General features: G+C 43.0%; 1 protein-coding gene across 3 annotated transcripts in view; it reads left to right on the top strand.

Moving 5' to 3' along the window:
* The first annotated feature begins 6,475 nt into the window (after nt 1-6,475).
* The window catches only part of nlgn1 (neuroligin 1), a 351,083-nt gene continuing 335,673 nt past the window's right edge, over nt 6,476-21,885 (top strand). For 2 of the 3 annotated variants that reach the window (XM_023339778.1, XM_023339776.1), the window contains exon 1: nt 6,476-6,947. The gene's annotated coding sequence lies outside the window, so the exon portion shown is untranslated. Of the gene's footprint in view, nt 6,948-15,067; nt 15,145-15,267; nt 15,378-21,885 lie in introns of all 3 variants that reach the window. The other variant, XM_023339777.1, reaches the window with a different exon arrangement.

Raw genomic sequence — 21,885 nt, 5'->3', positions numbered from 1 at the left:
AACCCCCCTTCAACATGCTCCAAAACTCACCAATTTGATAACTTTAAATCAGACATGCCTTATGATCAGACTGACCGAGTTTGAAGCCGATCAATCGAAATCCCTAGGAGGAGTTCGATCAAATACGAAGGCTGTAAACGGCCAAATCAGGGTCCGAAATGGACCTTCAATCCAACATGGCCGACTTCCTGTGATAGTTGCACTATGACATTACTTGTAAATTCTGAGCGTCTTAGTGAGCTCTACAACTGTACCGAATTTCAAGTCTCTACGATGAAGTAAGTGAATAGCAATGGGTCTTTTGAAAATTGCTAGTTGCTGCCGTTGAGCAATTTTTTTTGCGATTTTTGCGACGACCTTACAGTACTTAAATTTAAAACTCGTTTTATGCGACCGCCAAGTTTGGTGAGTTTTTGAATATGATAAAGCCCCCAAAAAGGCAATTCATTTGGGTGGAAGAATAATAAGAATAATTAAAGCTGCAAGCAGCCTCGGGCGGCCCTCGCAGCAAGCGCCGCTCCGGCCTATTGGCCACCGCGGGGGTTCCGGCCACCGCAGAAGCTCTCGCGCGTTTTCCAGAGTCGCAGCCCGCTCCCCACCGCGGAAGCTCTGCCGCAGTTTCCAGCATCGCCGCCCGCTAGCCGCCGCAGAATCTGTCGCGCATTTTCCCCACCCGTCCACCGGGCGACAGGCGTGAATGCGTTCGGCGGCGCTCCCCGACGACTGTCGAAAAATCTGGCGCAGATCGGTCTATGCGTCGAGGAGATACAGCCCATGTATTAACTTAGGGGGCGCAGTGGAGCCAAATTACATTTCAAACCCGTCGGGCTCTTTAGAGGTGAACAAAGGTCATACATATCCAGTTTGGCGCCAATCGGATGATCTATGCCTGAATAAGAGCCAAACGTATGTATATGGCGAGGGACTGATATTCGCCATTTGGCCACGCCCACACGGTTCAGCCAGCAGCGAGCATTGACAGAGTTTATCATCCGAATCATCTTGATTAGGTCAAGAGAGCCATAAACAGAGCTTTCCAAGTAAAAAAATAGCACTTCCTGTTCCGAGGGGGCGGGGCCTAAGTGATGTCATCATTTAACCATTGGATATTATTGGACACAAGATAATGATCAATAACTGCAGGTTTGGTGTCTCTGTCAGTTTTTGAGTTAGAATTACAAATTATTTAATTTTTTCCTCTTTAATTCAACATTGAACTGTCATTCCATAGGGCAATGCTGCCCTCTGGTGTCGAATTACTGAAATAATGAAACTATTTCAGTGGGCAGCAGAGGGCAGCATTGCCCTACAAACAAAGAACATGGACTGTTTATTATGTAATTACACAGAAGATCTCTCTAATTCATTCTGAGGGGGCGGGGCTTAGATGACGTCATAATATGATGACATAGCATTGTCAGGCATCACACCAGGATGAGTCAGGCCAAGTTTGGTGCAGCTCGGTCGAAACATGTGGAATCTAGAAGCAAACGTATGGCATCGGCGTTACAGGTCACTTCGCCACGCCGCCACAGCCAGCTGCTTCATCGCAGCCGGTCAGGGCTTGAATCCACAACACACCAACATGTCTTCTGTCTCTGGACACAGTTTAATATTGATTATGTCAAAGGGCTAAGATAGCGACCGTTCACAGTAAAACATGACACTTCCTGTTCTCAGGGGGCGTGGCCTAAGTGATGTCATCATTTGACCACAGGGTATTTTTGGACACCTAATGATGATCAATAATTTAAAGTTTGGTATCTCTGTGAGTTTCTGTGCAGGATATATAAGAGTTTCGTGTTTCATGGCGAGTAGGTGAAATTTGACCCCTGGTAACCCCCCTTCAGCAATCTCAGACAGTCACCAATTTGATAACTTTAAATCAGACATGCCTTATGATCAGACTGACCGAGTTTGAAGCCGATCAATCGAAAACCCTAGGAGGAGTTCGATCAAATGCAAAGGCTGTAAACGTCAAAATCGAGGTCAAATGAACTTCAATCTAAAATGGCCGACTTCCTGTTGGGTTTAGAGCATGGCTCTAAGAGACTTTTTTGTACGTCCCGACAAGATACACATGTGTACCAAGTTTCGTAATTCTAGGTTTAAGCATGGCTTGGGGCTGTTCATTTAAAATACTCTAGGGGTCGCTATAGAAAAATTAGGCCACGCCCACCAAATATCGCTATGGATTCCTGTTCGGGGATGGATAAGGATCCATCCTAGTGAGTTTGGAGCAGCTCACCCCGAAACTGTGGAATTCAGAGCCAAACAAAATTCGATGGCGTTCGCAACGCCGCCACGCCCACCTGCTTCATCGCAGCCGGTCGGGGTTGGAATCCACAACACACCAACGTGTCTTCTGTCTCTGGACACAGTTTCATGTTGATTAGGTCAAAGGGCTAAGATAGCAACCGTTCAGAGTAAAACATTACACTTCCTGCTCTCAGGGGGCGTGGCCTACGTAAAAAAAAAATTTCACTGCAGGGTATTATAGGACACCCGATGCCGATCAATCACTGAAAGTTTGGTCCCTCTATGTGTTTTTGTATAGGAAATATAAGAGGTTTTTGTTTCATGGCGTGTAGGTGAACTTTGACCCCTGGTAACCTCCCTTCAACATGCTCCAAAACTCACCAATTTGATAACTTTAAATCAGACATGCCTTATGATCAGACTGACCGAGTTTGAAGCCGATCAATCGAAATCCCTAGGAGGAGTTCGATCAAATACGAAGGCTGTAAACGGCAAAATCGAGGTAAAAAATGGACCTTCAATACAAAATGGCCGACTTACTGTGATAGTTGCACTATGACATTACTTGTAAATTCTGAGCGTCTTAGTGAGCTCTACAACTGTACCGAATTTCAAGTCTCTACGATGAAGTAAGTGAATAGCAATGGGTCTGTTGAAAATTGCTAGTTGCTGCCGTTGAGCAATTTTTTTTGCGATTTTTGCGGCGACCTTAAAATTCAAAATTTTTAAACCGCCTAGTCGCTTCCGCCAAGTTTGGTGAGTTTTTGAATATGATAAAGCCCCCAAAAAGGCCCACGAAGAGGGGGGCAGAATCGTAAGAAGAATAAGAAACAGTACAGATACAATAGGCCTTCGCAGCGCTTTGCTGCTCGGGCCTAATAATAATAAACAGCACAGATACAATAGGCCTTCGCAGCGCTTTGCTGCTCGGGCCTAATAATAAGAAACAGTACAGATACAATAGGCCTTCGCAGCGCTTTGCTGCTCGGGCCTAATAATAAACAGTACAGATACAATAGGCCTTCGCAGCGCTTTGCTGCTCGGGCCTAATAAACAGTACAGATACAATAGGCCTTCGCAGCGCTTTGCTGCTCGGGCCTAATTAAAGCTGCAAGCAGCCTCGGGCGGCCCTCGCAGCAAGCGCCGCTCCGGCCTATTGGCCACCGCGGGGGTTCCGGCCACCGCAGAAGCTCTCGCGCGTTTTCCAGAGCCGCAGCCCGCTCCCCACCGCGGAAGCTCCGCCGCAGTTTCCAGCACCGCCGCACGCCAGCCGCCGCAGGAGCTGTCGCGCGTTTTCCCCGCCCGTCCACCGGGCGACACGCGTGAATGCGTTCGGCGGCGCTCCCCGACGACTGTCGAAAAATCTGGCGCAGATCGGTCGATGCGTCGAGGAGATACGGCCGATGTATCAACTTAGGGGGCGCAGTGGAGTCAAATTACATCTCAAATCCGTCGGGCTCTTTAGAGGTGAACAAAGGTCATACATATCCAGTTTGGCGCCAATCGGATGATCCATGCGTGAATAAGAGCCAAACGTATGCATATGGCGAGGGACTGATATTCGCCATTTGGCCACGCCCACACGGTTCAGCCAGAAGCGTGCATTGACAGAGCTCATCATCTGAATTACCTTGATTAGGTCAAGAGAGCCATAAACGGAGCTTTCCAAGGAAAAAAAAGACACTTCCTGTTCTGAGGGGGCGGGGCTTAGATGACGTCATAATATTATGACACAGGGTCGTCAGGGATCCCACCAGGGTCACTCGTGCAAAGTTTGGTGCAGAAGCTATCGACCGTTCACAGTAAAATACAAGACTTCCTGTTGTCAGGGGGCGTGGCCTACGTGATGTCATCATTTAACCATTGGATATTATTGGACACAAGATAATGATCAATAACTGAAGGTTTGGTGTCTCTGTCAGTTTTTGTGTTAGAATTACAAATTATTTAATTTTTTCCTCTTTAATTCAACATTGAACTGTCATTCCGTAGGGCAATGCTGCCCTCTGGTGTCGAATTACTGAAATAATGAAACTATTTCAGTGGGCAGCAGAGGGCAGCATTGCCCTACAAACAACGAACATGGACTGTTTATTATGTAATTACACAGAAGATCTCTCTAATTCATTCTGAGGGGCGGGGCTTAGATGACGTCATAATATGATGACAAAGCATTGTCAGGCATCACACCAGGATGAGTCAGGCCAAGTTTGGTGCAGCTCGGTCGAAACATGTGGAATCTAGAAGCAAACGTATGGCATCGGCGTTACAGGTCACTTCGCCACGCCGCCACACCCAGCTGCTTCATCGCAGCCGGTCAGGGCTTGGATCCACAACACACCAACATGTCTTCTGTCTCTGGACACAGTTTCATGTTGATTAGGTCAAAGGGCTAAGATAGCGACCGTTCACAGTAAAACATGACACTTCCTGTTCTCAGGGGGCGTGGCCTAAGCGATGTCATAATTTCACCACAGGGTATTTTAGGACACCTATTGATGATCAATAACAGAAAGTTTGGTCCCTCTATGTGTTTTTATATAGGAAATATAAGAGTTTCGTGTTTCATGGCGAGTAGGTGAACTTTGACCCCTGGTAACCCCCCTTCAGCAAGCTCATACAGTCACCAATTTGATAACTTTAAATCAGACATGCCTTATGATCAGACTGACCGAGTTTGAAGCCGATCAATCGAAAACCCTAGGAGGAGTTCGATCAAATGCAAAGGCTGTAAACGTCAAAATGGAGGTCAAATGAACTTCAATCTAAAATGGCCGACTTCCTGTTGGGTTTAGAGCATGGCTCTAAGAGACTTTTTTGTACGTCCCGACAAGATACACATGTGTACCAAGTTTCGTAATTCTAGGTTTAAGCATGGCTTGGGGCTGTTCATTTAAAATACTCTAGGGGTCGCTATAGAAAAATTAGGCCACGCCCACCAAATATCGCTATGGATTCCTGTTCGGGGATGGATAAGGATCCATCCTAGTGAGTTTGGAGCAGCTCACCCCGAAACTGTGGAATTCAGAGCCAAACGAAATTCGATGGCGTTCGCAACGCCGCCACGCCCACCTGCTTCATCGCAGCCGGTCGGGGTTGGAATCCACAACACACCAACATGTCTTCTGTCTCTGGACACAGTTTCATGTTGATTAGGTCAAAGGGCTAAGATAGCGACCGTTCACAGTAAAACATTACACTTCCTGCTCTCAGGGGGCGTGGCCTACATAAAAAAAAAATTTCACTGCAGGGTATTTTAGGACACCTGATGTCGATCAATCACTGAAAGTTTGGTCCCTCTATGTGTTTTTGTATAGGAAATATAAGAGGTTTTTGTTTCATGGCGTGTAGGTGAACTTTGACCCCTGCTAACCCCCCTTCAACATGCTCCAAAACTCACCAATTTGATAACTTTAAATCAGACATGCCTTATGATCAGACTGACCGAGTTTGAAGCCGATCAATCGAAATCCCTAGGAGGAGTTCGATCAAATACGAAGGCTGTAAACGTCAAAATCGAGGTCCAAAATGGACCTTCAATACAAAATGGCCGACTTCCTGTGATACTTGCACTATGACATTACTTGTAAATTCTGAGCGTCTTAGTGAGCTCTACAACTGTACCGAATTTCAAGTCTCTACGATGAAGTAAGTGAATAGCAATGGGTCTTTTGAAAATTGCTAGTTGCCGCCGTTGAGCAATTTTTTTTGCGATTTTTGCGGCGACCTTAAAATTCAAAATTTTTAAACCGCCTAGTCGCTTCCGCCAAGTTTGGTGAGTTTTTGAATATGATAAAGCCCCCAAAAAGGCGCACGAAGAGGGGGGCAGAATCGTAAGAAGAATAATAAGAAACAGTACAGATACAATAGGCCTTCGCAGCGCTTTGCTGCTCGGGCCTAATAATAATAATAATAATAATAATAAACAGTACAGATACAATAGGCCTTCGCAGCGCTTTGCTGCTCGGGCCTAATAATAATAATAATAATAAACAGCACAGATACAATAGGCCTTCGCAGCGCTTTGCTGCTCGGGCCTAATAAATGTTTCTTTAAGAGCGCGCTGAGGAGAGGGAGGGGGCGGAGGGAATCTCCTGGAAGTGGTGTTCCCTGAGAGGCCGCTAGGCGCGTCTCTGCTCCATGAAAGTCTGCGACGGAGACCGTGGAGCTGGAGGAGAGATGTAGGGGAGGAGGGGGAGAGGAAGCGAAAGCGAGAGAGAGGGAGAGAGGACAGCGTTTTATCAGCCAAGTGCAGCCTGAATCGTGAGGAGCGGACGATGGGGGGAAAAAATCCCTCTCCTGTTTCCTTTCCTCCAGCATCACCTTCATTAAGATGTAGACCGGTGCGCGTCCAGAAACCCGGAGCCTGCTGGCCACAGGAGAATCTTTCTTCCAACAGTTCTTAGTAAAAAACCAAACACATTTTGGATTTACGGCTCACTTGTTCTGAACTAAAAGGGGGCTCCTTCATTTCTTTCTATGCGTTTGGAGGTGTTGGACCGCATCTGAGCTGAGTTGTTACCTCTGGAAGTGCACCAGTTTGATTTCCAAACGCTGGAACGTCAGGATTCTCTCTCCTTATGGGGCTTTTGGGAGGACTGGACCTTATCCTAACGGGACGTAACGCGAACAGGAATATAGTGTGAAGGAAGAAATAAAAGCGCAACGAATGGGATTCTTCTTTAACGGTAAATAAACGTCTAGACTCAATTCTGTAAGCTCCGTGAGGCGTTAAGTCATTTGGCTTTGGGGCTCTGCTCAATTCCAAGTGAAATCAAGCAACTACGATGCAGTGGGCTGATGTTTAGTTCTTGATTTTTCACGGTAGAATTATCCCGGAGATGTGTTGGTGAGCGGTAAGTTCAGATGAACGCTGCCTGGCTTTACAACATGAAATGAAATCACATGTCTGTTTTATTGGGGGGTTTTTTCCCATTGTGGGTGATGGAAAGGTGGAGGGGGACGGGAGTACGGGGGCCGGGGGTTTCGTGGTGGTCCTTGTTGAGAAGCATAAAGAAAAGTCTTCTTTTTTCCTTTCTGTCAGCCACTTTTGACTCCCTCTCTCTGCGCTCCGAGCGCATAGACGCACAGAGTCGCGCACTCTCGCCGAGCGAGCTGCGCTAAACAGCCGCGTTAGAAATCCTAGCGGGCGTCTGAAGAGGCTCTGCTGGGAGTTTGCTCCCAGAAATAGGATTTTACAGCGAACAGAACGCGGATAAATCAGCGTGTCCTTTGCCACCTGCGGAGTGGGAGTCTTCGGTCACTGACCAGGTTCTGTCTAAACAAATTTTTAGCCACCCTTCTTGGAGTTTAATCTGTTTAACATTTGGTTTTCAGTGGAATATGTGTCTTTACAATCTTGCTGTTATGCAGCAGAAAGTAGAGCTCCCAGCGGGCTCAGTGTGAGGCTTCAGGACGGAGAGGCTTCTGAGTAACTATAGAGGTCTCTCTATCTTCTTCCAGACTCAGAAGGGGGAGGCGGAGGAAAGTTACGCCTGTCGGCCACTGCGGGGGCACCATCACCATATAAAACTGGATGAATGCGGTAGTTGTGAGTGTGTGTGCCTATCTGCGTGTGCGCACCTAAGGACTTTTGTCACACACAAAAGAAGTGAAGATTCCAGATGCTTGGATATCTGGTTGCCACATTCATTCTTTAAGGACAGAATCTCTTTAAAAAAGCTTTGTGTGACATTCAGAGAGTCTCAGTGGTTAGATATGTTTGTTGATGTGCAGAGCCGGCCCAAGCCTCCATGGGGCCTTAAGCAGAATGTGGTTTTGGGGGCCTCTACTTCTACTAACGAAGTGGATTGCTGCAATCAACAGTTGGACACTTAGCTCATTCACACACCTATTATGAACGTATTGCATTTTGATGTTGCTGTTTACATTATACCCTGTATGCATGTATAATATAGGATGCATTTATTGATCGGCCGATTTATCGGCGCCGATTACCTTAATTTTGGTAATCTGCCGATTTTGGTAACGGCCGATACTTACATGTGAAGCCAATCTTATCCCCTAATCTCATCTCCCTCAGCAAAGGTTTAAAAATCAGCCTCTGTCCTCTTCTGCTCTGGTGTGACTGACAGACCGGCCCATCAGGTCAAGTCTGCACATTAACGATAATAATAATCCCCCACTGTAACCAGCTCATCAAAATTCTTCCTATATTTAGCTACATTTCAGATATATATAAAAAAAAATGGCCAAAATCAAAATCAGCAGGATGGGCTTTTTAAAGATCGGTAACTGGTGATTGGCCAGAAAACTTCAATCGGTGCAGCCCTACTTAAGATGGAATACATACACACATATTAATGATATACTTTGATTAAATGAATTTCTCGTATAGCTAAAAATGTACTTTATACGAGGTGACTCTTTCTCACCTGAGAGTGTATACCTGTTGATTCTGAAACTTCAAATGGTTTTGAAGGTATGTTGAAGAAGTTTAGAAGTTGTAAAATGTTTTGTTTTAGCCACATAAATGATCATGCTCAGCAGTAAACAACATATCACCAGCTACAGCTCATAGCTCATTAATTTAATGCAGTCATGTAGGCCAATGTAAAAACATTTTGCTAGAAAATTCCATTGTTTTAATTATTGTTATCAAATCTTATCAAACATGCCGTCTTGAAGCCAAAAAACATCAAACATTTCGGGTCCACCAGGAGGATCAACATATTTAAAGTGGGCTAGAGCCAGTTTTGGTGCCGACTAGAAAATAATTATTTTCCTAATGTCAATTACATTAACCCTCTATGGCATGACTTTTTATTTTTGTGGGGAAGAAATATTTTCCTGCATTCTTTGGGAGCTTGGTGGTCCCTAATTACATGTCAATCATAAAATCGGACTCTGACACCTCCTGGAACCAGATTTGGGTTTGTTGCCTCAGGGTAACATTGGTCTAGAACACCAAGATTGTCTACACTGATTATGAGAAATGAAATACAAATCAAACAAAAACTATATTCATAAAAGAACTATTTTTTGGACAAAAATATGTCAAAAATCATGCCCCCCAAAAAATAAAATAAAGGAGCAATGTGAGGTACAGCTATGTGGTTTGTTGCCTGAGGGCAACGCCATGCCATAGAGGGTTAATAGGTATTCCTGTACTTCAGCAGGTATTAATTGATGCATGCTAGGTTTAATAGGTCCACTAGCCAATAACTCCATGTTGTTCTTAAAGAAATCAATTATAACGTTAGAATTTTCAAATATTTTAATATGTCTATTGTAGGGTGCTGTGGCGGTGCAGGGATAGCACAACTCACATAAGAAGACCTGAGTCCTCTACTCGGCTGTCACAGGTTCGAGTCTCGGCCTGGTGAACTTAGCTACATGTCTTCCCCCTCTTTCATTACCATCTTTTCTGTCTGACCACTCACAAATAAAGGCTGCTAGAGTCAGTTAAATCTTTTGTAAAAAAAGAAAAGAATTGTTTACATTAATAAAAATCCCAAAATAATACAACTCACATGATTTAGACCTATGAGTTTTATGTAAAGTGTATGTGCCCCATCCCCGCTCCTCCCCCAAAAATAAAAGAATATTTTCCAACTCCCGCCACAAGAAAATTAAATAAATAAAATTTTTCCTCTGTACCCTACTTCCATGTTGTTGGGAGCTGTTGTCAGCTCATGGATCCAGTTTGTGTGTGGGAGCCGACCTGAGCAGAGCGGAACCTTCACATTGCATAAAGAAATGCAGGATTTGATCCTGGATCGCTCTTGCTGAGAGGCAGAAGTGCTGACCGTTGTAATGCTCCACTCCTTCAGAGCTAAAATATTTGGTTAAAAAAAAGTAGAAAAGCAAAAGCCATGGCAACATGTGACATGAATGCTATTCCTGGCGGTGTGATGAAGACGAGATCTGCCACTGACCTTTTTAATGAACTTTGATTTTTATGTTATTTCTTCTCCTTTTGCATTTGTCCTGTGTGGATGATCTGGGTGTGTCTGTGTGTGTGTTTGTGTGGAAGGAGGGCCCCGTGGGCTCTGCTCTACATGTCTCAGAAAACCTCTGCTCTTCTCATCGATGCCTTCCTCGTTTTTTCTCCCCATTCGGTAGCGCTCCCCTGATGCAAGCGCTCCCTCCTCTCCAATCATTATCCACCATTTCTATACTTAGGATTGTGCCGCTTTGTAAATTATACACTTCCAGTTGACTTATGGTGGTTTATTGTTATTTCTGAAGAGCTCTTTCCTTTTTACTATTGTGTTATTATTGTCGTTGAAGCTACTCTGTATTTATAGCCGGCTTGTGAAATTGCTGTTTTGATACATCATGCATGGGACCTTCTGGCTGTTTTCAACCAGTGATGCTTGCCGTAGCTTGGGTAAATCATTCCCTACCTGCCCTGCCAAAGAAGTATAAAGATGTGGCATTGCTAGCAGCCACGTCTCCTTCTGACTGAGACGATCATCGCAGATGACGTGGCCTCTACCTGCAGACCTGAGGTGGCCATAAGCTTTATGCAGTGTCACTGAGTGCACTCTTTTACTTCCAGCTCGTCACATACGGCTGCTCTGTCAGCTCCAGCAGCCCTCAAATTGTAATACGCTGGCTTCTCTTTACTGCATTTTCAATGCGCAGCATTAACATTGTAATAGGCTGTATATTAAGCCAGACTATGATCTCCTCCCTCACTTAGCCAACTAGTTTGGGCCATCCTCTCAAACCAAAAAGGTGATAAGAAACAAACAGTATTCTGACATAACCTTTGAACTGCAGCCTTAAGGCAAAACACTGGCCTTAGCCTCACAACTTAGCCCGTCACCAGTCCATTTCCCTACTTATATAGACTCTTTATAGACTAGCAGCTCCTGCACATTTCCAGCATACTGGCCTCTGCTGTGAGTTGCTGCTGCTGCTTGTGTGTGATTCCTCAGACATGGAAGGGCCGCCTCCCGCAAGCAAGGGGTTTGGGATTCTTTGTGCAGTAAGATCAGGCATTTTCTGCCATAGACTGCATATTTGTTTACTTTCTTTGACAAAGATGTGACACTAGACTCATAACCTTGTTACTGTTGGGGGATGAAGATTATCACTATTTTGACTTTTACCAAAACATCCCATTTTGTTACAGACAGTTTGAACCCGGGTGTTTTTACAACTTATAGGCATGTTTCTTACAGAAACACTTCCGTGGAGACAGAGGAGTTTTTGTTTGTTTCCTTTGTTTAGGATAATAATAGATTATCAGGATGGAAATTTATTGAGGAAAAAGTCACTGTACTAACTCTGTCAGATTCCTTTTGAACATGCTTGTCTTTATGCTTCGACTTTGTAGCCATCACTCCTCTTTTGCCAGGGCTCATCAACTTCTTTTGACTTTTTTCTTCTCGCTTCAGAGGCTGAAAAAATGTTTTGCTATTTCCCCTTTCAACTAAAAACTGTCTTTTTCTAAACCTTCTAGCCATTTAGGCTTGCTTTAAAAGTCCAGCAGTTAATATACTGGCTTTGACTCCAATCCTAGGAAAAGGTTTTTAACTATTACCTCTAACCATAACTAAAAGGTGGTAAGTGATGGTTCAGTTAGGTTTGATAATTTACCCATCTTTATATTTGTTTTCTTTTGAGGGTTGAAGCTGAAATTGTGCGGTTCTGGATCAGTGGTCTATAAACACTGCTGAATGCTCTTTATTTTAGGATCTAATTATACTGTAATCAGGCAGTGAGGAAACCATTACAGTAATTGAAATTTGCATCTTTCTTTACTGAGACAGCAAAAAAATAAATTAGGTATTGATAGAAAGGACATAGATGTTTTTACTCAGCTACTCTGCCTTTATTCTGAAGGGGGAAAAAGCTTCTTTCCTCTTTATTTCTGGTCACAAGTTGTTGCTGCTTAGATTCACTGCATGCTTTATTGGACACTAATCAGGATAAAAGAAACTCAAAGTCAAAATATATCCTTGTAAAGAAGACAAAACATATTAAAGCAGCCATAATATTAGACATAACCCGTCATATAATTAGGTTAGCTGTTACTTCCTGTTAGGTTAGGTACTCATATGTTGTTCTGAAAGAAATCAATTATAACTTAAGAATTTTCAAATATTTGAATTAGTCTATTGTAGGGGTGCTGTGGTGGTGCAGGGGTAGAGCACGACTCACATAAGAGCTGAGTCCTCGACGCAGCAGTCGCAGGTTCGATTAACAGTCTGCAAAACCTGGTGACCTTAGCTGCATATCTTCCCCTTCTTTCATTACCCACTTTCCTGTCTGACCACTCACAAACTAAGGCTGCTAGAGTCAGTAAAATCTTTGTAAAAAAAATATGTTACGTGTTACTGACATCACTGCTTGTGGATAAACTTGGGAATATTTATAAGTTTTTAAGAATATGAACAGTTCATATACAGTAAGTGGTATTTGGACACAAATTTTGGTTAGATAAATCTGGGATAATTTAAAACAGTTCACAAGCATAAATAATTATTGCAAGAAGTAAATTTTTCAACCAAATAATGACCTAGTAAGCATTCTAGAAACCGTCAAAATGCCAAACATGGACCGTCTTATGGACTAGACATCCTTTCTTTCAAAAACTTTTCCATGACAGGATTTTGTTATTAAACTTATTAGGTCCCACTAATACCATGTAACTTGGATATTGAAAAAATGCACATTAAGCAGAAGCTTGGTTCTCAGCCTGGTCATGGTCGCATAACTTTACATGCATAAAATAGACGTCAGTATGTCCAGGATACAGTAAAATAACCAGTTACATGTTTGTAACTTTTAAGTACAAGTATTTGTATGTTTTTTCTTATACAAAAAAGAACAAAACATGCATTTTAAACCTCTCCCAGGTTTAGACAGTGAAAATTAAAATTTGTTTCAAATGCTTTGATGCTTAGAATGGAAGGCCATCAAGCTTTTTGGTCTCCTTTGTGTCTATCTGTTTCCCCTGAGAGTTTTGCTTTTTAAAAGGGTTCAAATCTTTTCACACATATCTATCAGCTGAAAACTCACCTGAGAGAATGAAGCCAAAAGGCCCAGACTGTTCTGTTTGGCTTATAGGGCTGTAGAGGGTGGCTTTGTGTACTACAGGTTATCATGACGGGGTGTTCTGTAAAATAAAAAACAGTAATATCAGAAAACTGAGAGTGTATACATAAGACAATGTTAGTTATTAATTATTGAGATGAGGGAGAAAAAGACTTCTAGGAATGACAGTGTGTGGATGACAATAACCATAATTACTAGATTATAGATATCTATCTTTAAGCAAACAAAAACATCCATCTCATCTTTCTTATTATTTACTTAATAAAAATAAAGCACAGCAGAAAAGCAGTGTGTAAAAACACAATCAATCTGTGCAGCTGACTGGATGAATGGTGGAAGTTAACCTGGTGGAGGCCAGTGGAATTTACGATTGTCCATGTGGTGGCTGATCTGATCTGAGGACGGAGCTGAAGATGGAAACATAGGAGGGCAGACAGACAGGTCGCACAGAGGTGATCGCAATGAGAAACATGGCAGTTATCAGCTGTAGAGCGATGACAGACAGACAGACAGGACGTTGAGTGAGTCTCTCTGAGTAGCTCTCAGGTGGTTCCTCGTCACTCAGCCTGGTATCTGTCCTGAGGGACGCGTCTCCCACTGAGGTGATGGTAGCGAGGAAAGCCATTTTCATGCCAACCTATGACTTCACTGGTGATCTTCCTGGCAACGAGGCACAAAATATCTGCCAGGTGAAGTGAACAGAAGTAAACTTGGCTCATCCACCACCCACACACACACACACACGCGCACACACACACACACACAACTTCGGTCACTTTTCACTTTATGTAACGAGAGTGCTCTTTAAACAAGCCTGCTTAATATGGACGCCTCCAGACTGTGGCACTGCTACAAAACATCCAGGCATTTAATCCACTCAGTGCCGATGATGGCACAGAACAAAATACATGCAGTTTGGTGATTATTATACTCATCTTCTCTATCACATTAGGTTACTGCATGTCCAAAGAATAAACACTTTAAACTAAATCAGCTGTTTATTAGTCATGACCGTACTATAGGTAGATAGAAATAGTATTTTCCTGCTACAAGGATGAACTAGAAAAAGATGGGTAGGCTTATGAGACAGCGACAGGAGTATGAGGAACAGAACATGCACATCCTCTCAGCACACATTCAGTCTGTACTCGTATACCTTACCGTTCCCTAGGCTAGCTTGTGTGTATTTGTGTGTTTGTGTGCGTGGGCTTTGTGTGATGTGCCCTAGGCTCTGTGCTGGAGTTAAACTCTGCTTGTAGGAGCCAAGGGCCCACAGCACACTGATCCAGACTGACAGGCCAGAACACTGGCTGCGTTCCCCAGTCAATAGCCTGAACAACAGTCAGCCAGCCTCTTTCACGACACTGCTGCCTCAGGACCAACAGTCAGCAAACAGCCCGCAAAGAAGAATATTTACTGCCAGAAAGTATAAAAGAAAATGACAGAGAACTCTACAGATATATGCATTTTGTTGGTGCTTGGATCTTCTTCAGGGAAGTTTTGTGAGAACCTCCTGCAAACCCAAAATCCACAGATAAGTTCATATATTACATTAAGCATGCATTATACATGTAGTCATGCACAAGATGTTCCGGTGATGAAAACACTTTTTTTTCATAGAGAAATAACTTTGCTTTCTCTTGCAGTAAATGTGTGTGATTTGAAAATATGATTCCTTGCAAAGCAGAGCAGTATGTCTTTAGGATACCAGGACTCAAAGGCAAGCAACAACTACGAACACACAACGCAGTTTAACAGATTTATTGAATTTGTTAAGGGCAATGGAGAGAGGTTGGAGAGGTGTTGATCTGCGGCAGCAGGGAGGAACCGGGTCAGAGGAGGAACTGAGAAAAGGTGAGCAGTTAAACTGGGGAGTAAATGGAGAGAATGATGGTGTAATTTGGTGATGGCTTATAGTCTGAGGATTGAGATGAGCATGGGTTTCCCAGCAGTTGGTACAGTTGTGGGTGCTTCCAGGTGGAGGAGTTCCAGCAGGAGACTGAGGGTGGACAGGCAGCAGCTGGGTGATACTCAAGGAGGTATCCAGGGGCGAGGCCTAGAGAAGCAGTGAGGATCTGGTAGTACAGGTGGGTATGAGCACCAGAGACTGGTCAGAGCTGGTTCTATGAGGAAGGAATAGATGGGAAAGAAGTTTAAACACTTTAAGCGCAGCAATGAAAGCTAGAGTGTACCACTGTTGAAGCGGAACCATTTGGCTTCTGCCTCAGGGAAACGGCTCCTATTTAAGGCCCTTGCTGATTGGTGATGATGAGCACCAGCTGGATCCCATCAGCCTGCCCCCTGTAGATCCAGAGAAAACACAAATCCACTCCCCTGCAGAACCCAACATGTAGAGAGTCCAGAAGAATTTCAGCAGTGGTGGGTACCTCTGACTAAAAAGTTAGCTAATGGACAAATTATAAGACTAAAGTGCTATACCAACATGGTATTTAGCAGAAGCTAAAGTGCTAAGTTCAACCATTTTGACACCCAGCTAAGCTGCGGCCTGTAGCTATACAGCGATTCATTTTGGGTACAGAATAAACATAATTTGTTGCATCACATCACAAATGGGGAACGTGAGTACAGAAAAATACTGCGTTAACAGTTTTCACTCGATACCATGAATATAAACATCTGACTACTTGAAAAATTAGCATGACCTGCACTCTGCCTCTATCAGGAAGTAGAATAAACCTCTGACACACAAACAGTTTTATAATGGTAGAGATAGTGAAACTCAGCCTTATGTCTTGTATGTTTTACTCTTACAGTATCTAGAAATGCTGCCCCTCTAAAATGAGTTATGCATTTCAGGCTCATAAGCTGTTTAATATAATAAGTCATTAAATCTGTCATTTCATCGACATGTTTTCATCAGACATAGTGCAAATTTTGATGCTCAAACAATTTTAAGTGAGTTTTTTTATTCTGGTTTCATTATTTAGAAATAAAAATTGTGTTACAACTGAGAAAACATACAACTACAAACTGCAAATCTTGCATCAAAAAAGGTCAAACTTCTGAACTAGCACAAACTAAACTGAAGGGTTCTGTCCTTCTAGTTGAAAAACAAACATTAGCGTTAGCCTCTGTTTCAATGTCTGAAGAACCTCTGGAGGAATCCCGAAGCTTCAATCAGAAGCCAACTTAAACAGCTGCTTCATCCACAGGTTTCATAACCGGCAGGTTATGAAAAAACTGACGGTGAACTTTTGTGTCCATGAGAGTCACTAACTGAAACACACGTTCTGTCTGAGGGGCCACACGAAAAATAATAAAGTCAGGGGTTATAGCACTATTTTCTAATAAAGCTGCTAAACTTCAGCTCTCTGATAAACTAGTCATAGGTCGCTATCTTTGTAGCAGCTATAGTAGTTTTGAGCTATGCATAGTGTAATGCTAACCAACCAATAGGCAGAAGTTGAAGCCTTAAAATACCGGCCCACCTCATTTGCATAATGAGACATAAATATAAACACATCAATGCATGTATAAGGAAAAGCAAAACAATATATATATATATATATATATAAAATAAAAGCATTAAAAATAAAAGCAGTAAGATATATATATATATATATATATATATATATATATATATATATATATATATATATATATATATATATCTTACTGCTTTTATTTTTAATGCTTTTATTTTATATATATATATATATATATATATATATCTTACTGCTTTTATTTTTAATGATGTCAGTTTTGGTCCTTCACAGAGACAGAGACAAGGTACTGAAAGACTGTGTCTCACTTACACAAAAAGACTGGTTTATCTAAATGTCATTGAATGAGTGGAGCTGTTGGTGATGGGGAGGGACAGAGGCTTCTGTTCATTTCCTGTTTGACCATGTTGTTATTATTTTTGCCAGGCTCTCTTACAGCATCAGAAAAAGTTGGAGTTTCATGAATTTGAACGTTAGAGAAATACATTTTTTTTCCCTTTAAAGCTCTACAGAGCATTTCTATTGTGTCAACTTAATACAGACCTAAGTTAAACAAAAATACTAAGAAGAAATGTTTTTTAAAGTGCTTTAAATAAACAATGTGGTGTCTTTGTCTTTTTGATTTCAGCATTGTGCTGCTTTGCTGCATTGGACTCTCACAGCAATCTGTAGACAGGTTAACTTTTACAGTATAGCTGACCTTAAGCGTGGCAGATTTCTGAATTGCATGCTGTCATATTAACAAATGGCGCTCTCATTGGCAATGGCTCTTAATTAAGCATGCTATGTGCTTTCCACAAGATTTCAGAGCATTGCATCATCAAATACTGTAAGTACCAGCACTGTCCAAACTTTTCTTTTGCATTCTCTTCTAAACTATTCAGGCGATTATGTGGTGGCCTGTTTTAGCATGAATTCCATTTTACCACAGATTCTCTTTTCGCATAAACTCTGTTTTAGCATAAATCAGTTTTATACTTAACTGATTTATACTAAACTGCATTTTGATGACCCTTCAGGGCCACATTAGGATTCTTATTGTAGTACTTGCACCAAATGAATGGGGAAACTATGCTGTGTTACATATTCCACACTAAACTAGTGAAGTATAGCTTGTGTTAGACTTAGACTTAGACTTAGACTTGTACTTTATTGATCCCTTGGGAAGACTCCCTCAGGAAATTGTAGTTACCAGCAGCTCCCAGGCAAAAAACAAAGATAACACACAGTAAGCAAAAGTGCAAAAGAATACAAAAATACAAATTAAATACTAAGGTACACACTAAATGTGAGTAACCAAAACCTTAAATTATGCAAGAAAAACCTTAAATTATGCAAGAAACAAGGAATAAGAATATAGAATATAAGAATATAAGTAAATATAAATACAACACAAAAAGAATATAAGAATTTGGCGGATAGATTGACCAGTGATATCGTATTGCACTATGTGGTTTGACCTGATAAGTATGGAGAAAAATACAAGGGGTCACTACTCCTTCCACCCTCTGTCCTGTGTCACCCCCCTACCCTCCCCAATGAGGAATTGTACAGTCTGAAGGCATGGGGGACAAAAGAGTTCTTAAATCTATTGGTCCGGCACTTGGGAAGCAGCAGTCTGTCACTGAACAGGCTCCTCTGGCTGCTGATGACGGCGTGTAGAGGGTGGCTGCTATCGTTCATGATGTCCAGCAGTTTGTTCAGTGTCCTCGCCTCTGCCACCGTCACCAGAGAGTCCAGCTTCATGCCGACCACAGAGCCGGCACGCCTGGTCAGTTTGTCCAGTCTGGACGTGTCCTTCTTGGATATGCTGCCTCCCCAGCACACCACAGTGTAGAAGAGGACACTGGCAATCACAGACTGGTAGAACATCCAGAGCAGTTTGCTGCAGATGTTAAAGGACCGCAGTCTCCTCAGGAAGTACATCCTGCTCTGCACTTTCCCATACATTTGACCTTTTGCACGGGAGCTGCAATGGAAATTTCGTTGAATTCTGTTCAATGACAATAAATGCTATCTATCTATCTATCTATCTATCTATCTATCTATCTATCTATCTATCTATCTATCTATCTATCTATCTATCTATCTATCTATCTATCTATCTATCTATCTATCTATCTATCTATCTATCTATCTATCTATCTATCTATCTATCTATCTATCTATCTATCTATCTATCTATCTATCTATCTATACAGGTGGCTAGTGTGTTTTGACCAATCCAGTTTACTGTCCAGCCACAGCCCGAGGTATTTGTAGGAGTCCACGACCTCAACCTCAGTTCCCTCTAATGCGACTGGTCTCGGCTTTGGTCTGTACCTCCCAAAGTCTATAACCAGCTCCTTCGTCTTAGCGGTGTTGAGTTCCAGGTGGTTTGTGTGGCACCAGAGAGCAAAGTCCCTCACCAGACAGCGATACTCCTCCTCTCTGTCGTCCCTGATACATCCGACTATGGCTGTGTCATCAGCATACTTCTGTATGTGACACAGCTCCGAGTTGTAGTGGAAGTCAGAGGAGTACAGGGTGAAGAGAAGAGGGGCCAGCACTGTGCCCTGGGGGGCTCCTGTGCTGCTGACCACAGTGTCAGACACGGTGTCCTTCAGCCTGACATACTGCGGCCTGTTGGTGAGGTAACTATGGATCCAGGTGACCAGGTGCGGGTCTACTCCCATGCTGTTTAGTTTATCCTGGAGCAGAAGGGGCTGGATTGTATTAAAGGCACTGGAGAAGTCCAAAAAAAGAATCCTCACCGTGCCGCTGCCCTTATCCAGGTGGGAGTGGGCCTGTGCAGCAGGTAGAGGATGGCATCCTCCACACCAACATCTGACTGGTAGGCGAATTGCAGGAGATCCTGGGCATGTTCCACCTGGGGTCTGAGGAGGCCGAGGAAGAGCCGCTCCAACGTCTTCATCAGGTGTGAAGTAAGTGCCACGGGCCGAAAGTCATTCAGCTCGCTGGGCCTGTTCTTCTTGGGCACTGGGACGATGCAGGATGTCTTCCAGAGGGTGGGCACTTCCCTTAGCTGCAGGCTGAGGTTAAAGATCCGCTGTAGTGGCTCTCCCAGTTCAGTAGCGCAGGTCTTCAGCAGCCTTGGACCCACCTGGTCCGGCCCTGCTGCTTTCCTGGGCTTGAGCTTCCTCAGCTGTTCTCTGACCTGGTCTGTGGTGATGTGGGGCGGGGGTTGTGCTGAGGTGTGTGGGGGGGTTGTCAGTTAGTGTTGTCTGGGGGGAGGTGTGTGGTAAGGAGCAGGGAGGGGCTGCAGTGAGAGAGGGGGTTGGGGGGCCATGGACTGGTTGAACCTGTTGAAGAAGTTGTTCAGTTCGTTTGCCCTCTCCATTGTTCCCCCAACGACTCTGGTCTTGTGTTGAGGCCAGTGATGGTCCTCACACCTTCCCAGACCTCCTTCATGTTGTTCTCTCTCAGCTTCTGCTCCACCTTTCTCCTGTAACTGTCTTTTGCTTCCCTCACACACTGTTTCACCTCCTGCTGTGCTGCCTTCATGGCCTCCCTGTCTCCTCTCCTGAAGGCAGCCTTCTTCTTATTGAGGACAGTTTTGACTTCCCGCGTTACCTATGGCTTGTTATTAGGGTAACAGCGGACAGTCTTGGCAGGGGATACCACATCTGCACAGAAGTTCAGATAGTCTGTTGGACTGATCCATATCAGCAAACAGCTATAAACACCTAACCGAAGCAAAATATATGCTTTCTCTAAAACTGACTCCTCATGAGTAAATCAGCTAAAAGCGTCTGTCGCTCCACCTCTTCAACAACTTTTAACATGGACCATAGTGAAATTTTGCACTGATCCGTTCAACTACCAGTATTTTACACCTACTGCCTGCTTGGTATTCTAATGTAAATTGTTATGTAAATATGACATTTTCTTGTAAGAAACATATGACTCTGTAAAGCACTTTGGCTTCATCATGGTCCAAAATTGCACAAATACCAAATATCACATTTGTACACTACTCTTTCTGTTATTGTCATGGGGTGTGTTTGAAAGAAGGTATTATTAATATTAATGTGAATGTGTTTTCCCAAAACCAAAACACTGACATGAGAAAGTTGAGAAAATTTTAAAGCCATTAAAGACAGTTTGTGTAAAGAATCAACAGTTGAAAAAATATCTAATTGATACCATGCCCTTTATGAGACAAAGAGGAAAGAAATGGAAGTGTCAGGTTAGTTTAGCTCAAGCCGTTTTAATTAAGATACTGACTGGCAAAGCTCTGTTTGCAATGTCAGCAACATGTTAGTAGAAAGTCCTGACAAACAGAAAACTCTAATATTTCAAGTATAATACACTCAGACCAACTGGTCTCAGAGCAGGAGAGTTGAATCCGGTTAGACCTGCAAGGCATCCCACCAAGGGTCATGATAAATCCCTTCTGTAATCCCTGGTGTGTGTGTGCACATGGGTGTGGGGGTGTGTGTAAGAGAGTTTGTGATACTGTAGGCGGAGGTGAGATGAGATGCTTAAAACAGGGTAAGACAATTGGATGGAGTGATGGCAAAATGTGAGGATGGGGAGGTTTTATCACAGTGCAGCAGCTGGAGGAGAGCTGTATATAGATGGATGATGGAAAATAGAATATGGATATGGATGAGACCGTCCACGGCACCGGCTGATAGTGTTTAGCTGAGTGACTAAGCTATAAGTCTCCCATCTCTTTCCCTTTAACTGTTCTCTCCTTCTCCACTTCCTTTGTTTAAAATAGCGCGTTCCATGTGTTGACGCACCAGGAGGAAATGATTGGCTCTTAGATTTTCCCAACTGCCCTTTCAGACAATTACTGCACCCATTGGATCCTGCCACATACTGACTCCACTTTATTAAATGCTATAATTCAGTCTATTTTGTGAGTGTGGGTGGGTGTCAAAGCTTTAGCGAGTGTTCACAAAATTTTGAAAATGGTGTAATTCATTAACTTTTTTAACCGTTTACATATCTCACTAACTTAAACGTGTGTGGAACGTAACTAAGTTGGTATGATGTCATTCAGAGATTCATGTTTTCAATTTATTTGGACATTTAACACAGTAGCGCTGATCCTTAGTTCAGTCATTCATTTAAGTTCTGACTTGGGTTTTTTTGACATTTTCTCCAATCTAAGCTTCTGACA

This window comes from Xiphophorus maculatus, chromosome 9, assembly GCF_002775205.1.
Source record: "Xiphophorus maculatus strain JP 163 A chromosome 9, X_maculatus-5.0-male, whole genome shotgun sequence".
Lineage (NCBI taxonomy): Eukaryota > Metazoa > Chordata > Actinopteri > Cyprinodontiformes > Poeciliidae > Xiphophorus > Xiphophorus maculatus.
The sequence above is the reverse complement of the archived record's forward strand: the minus strand, read 5'-3'. Positions and strand labels throughout refer to the sequence as shown.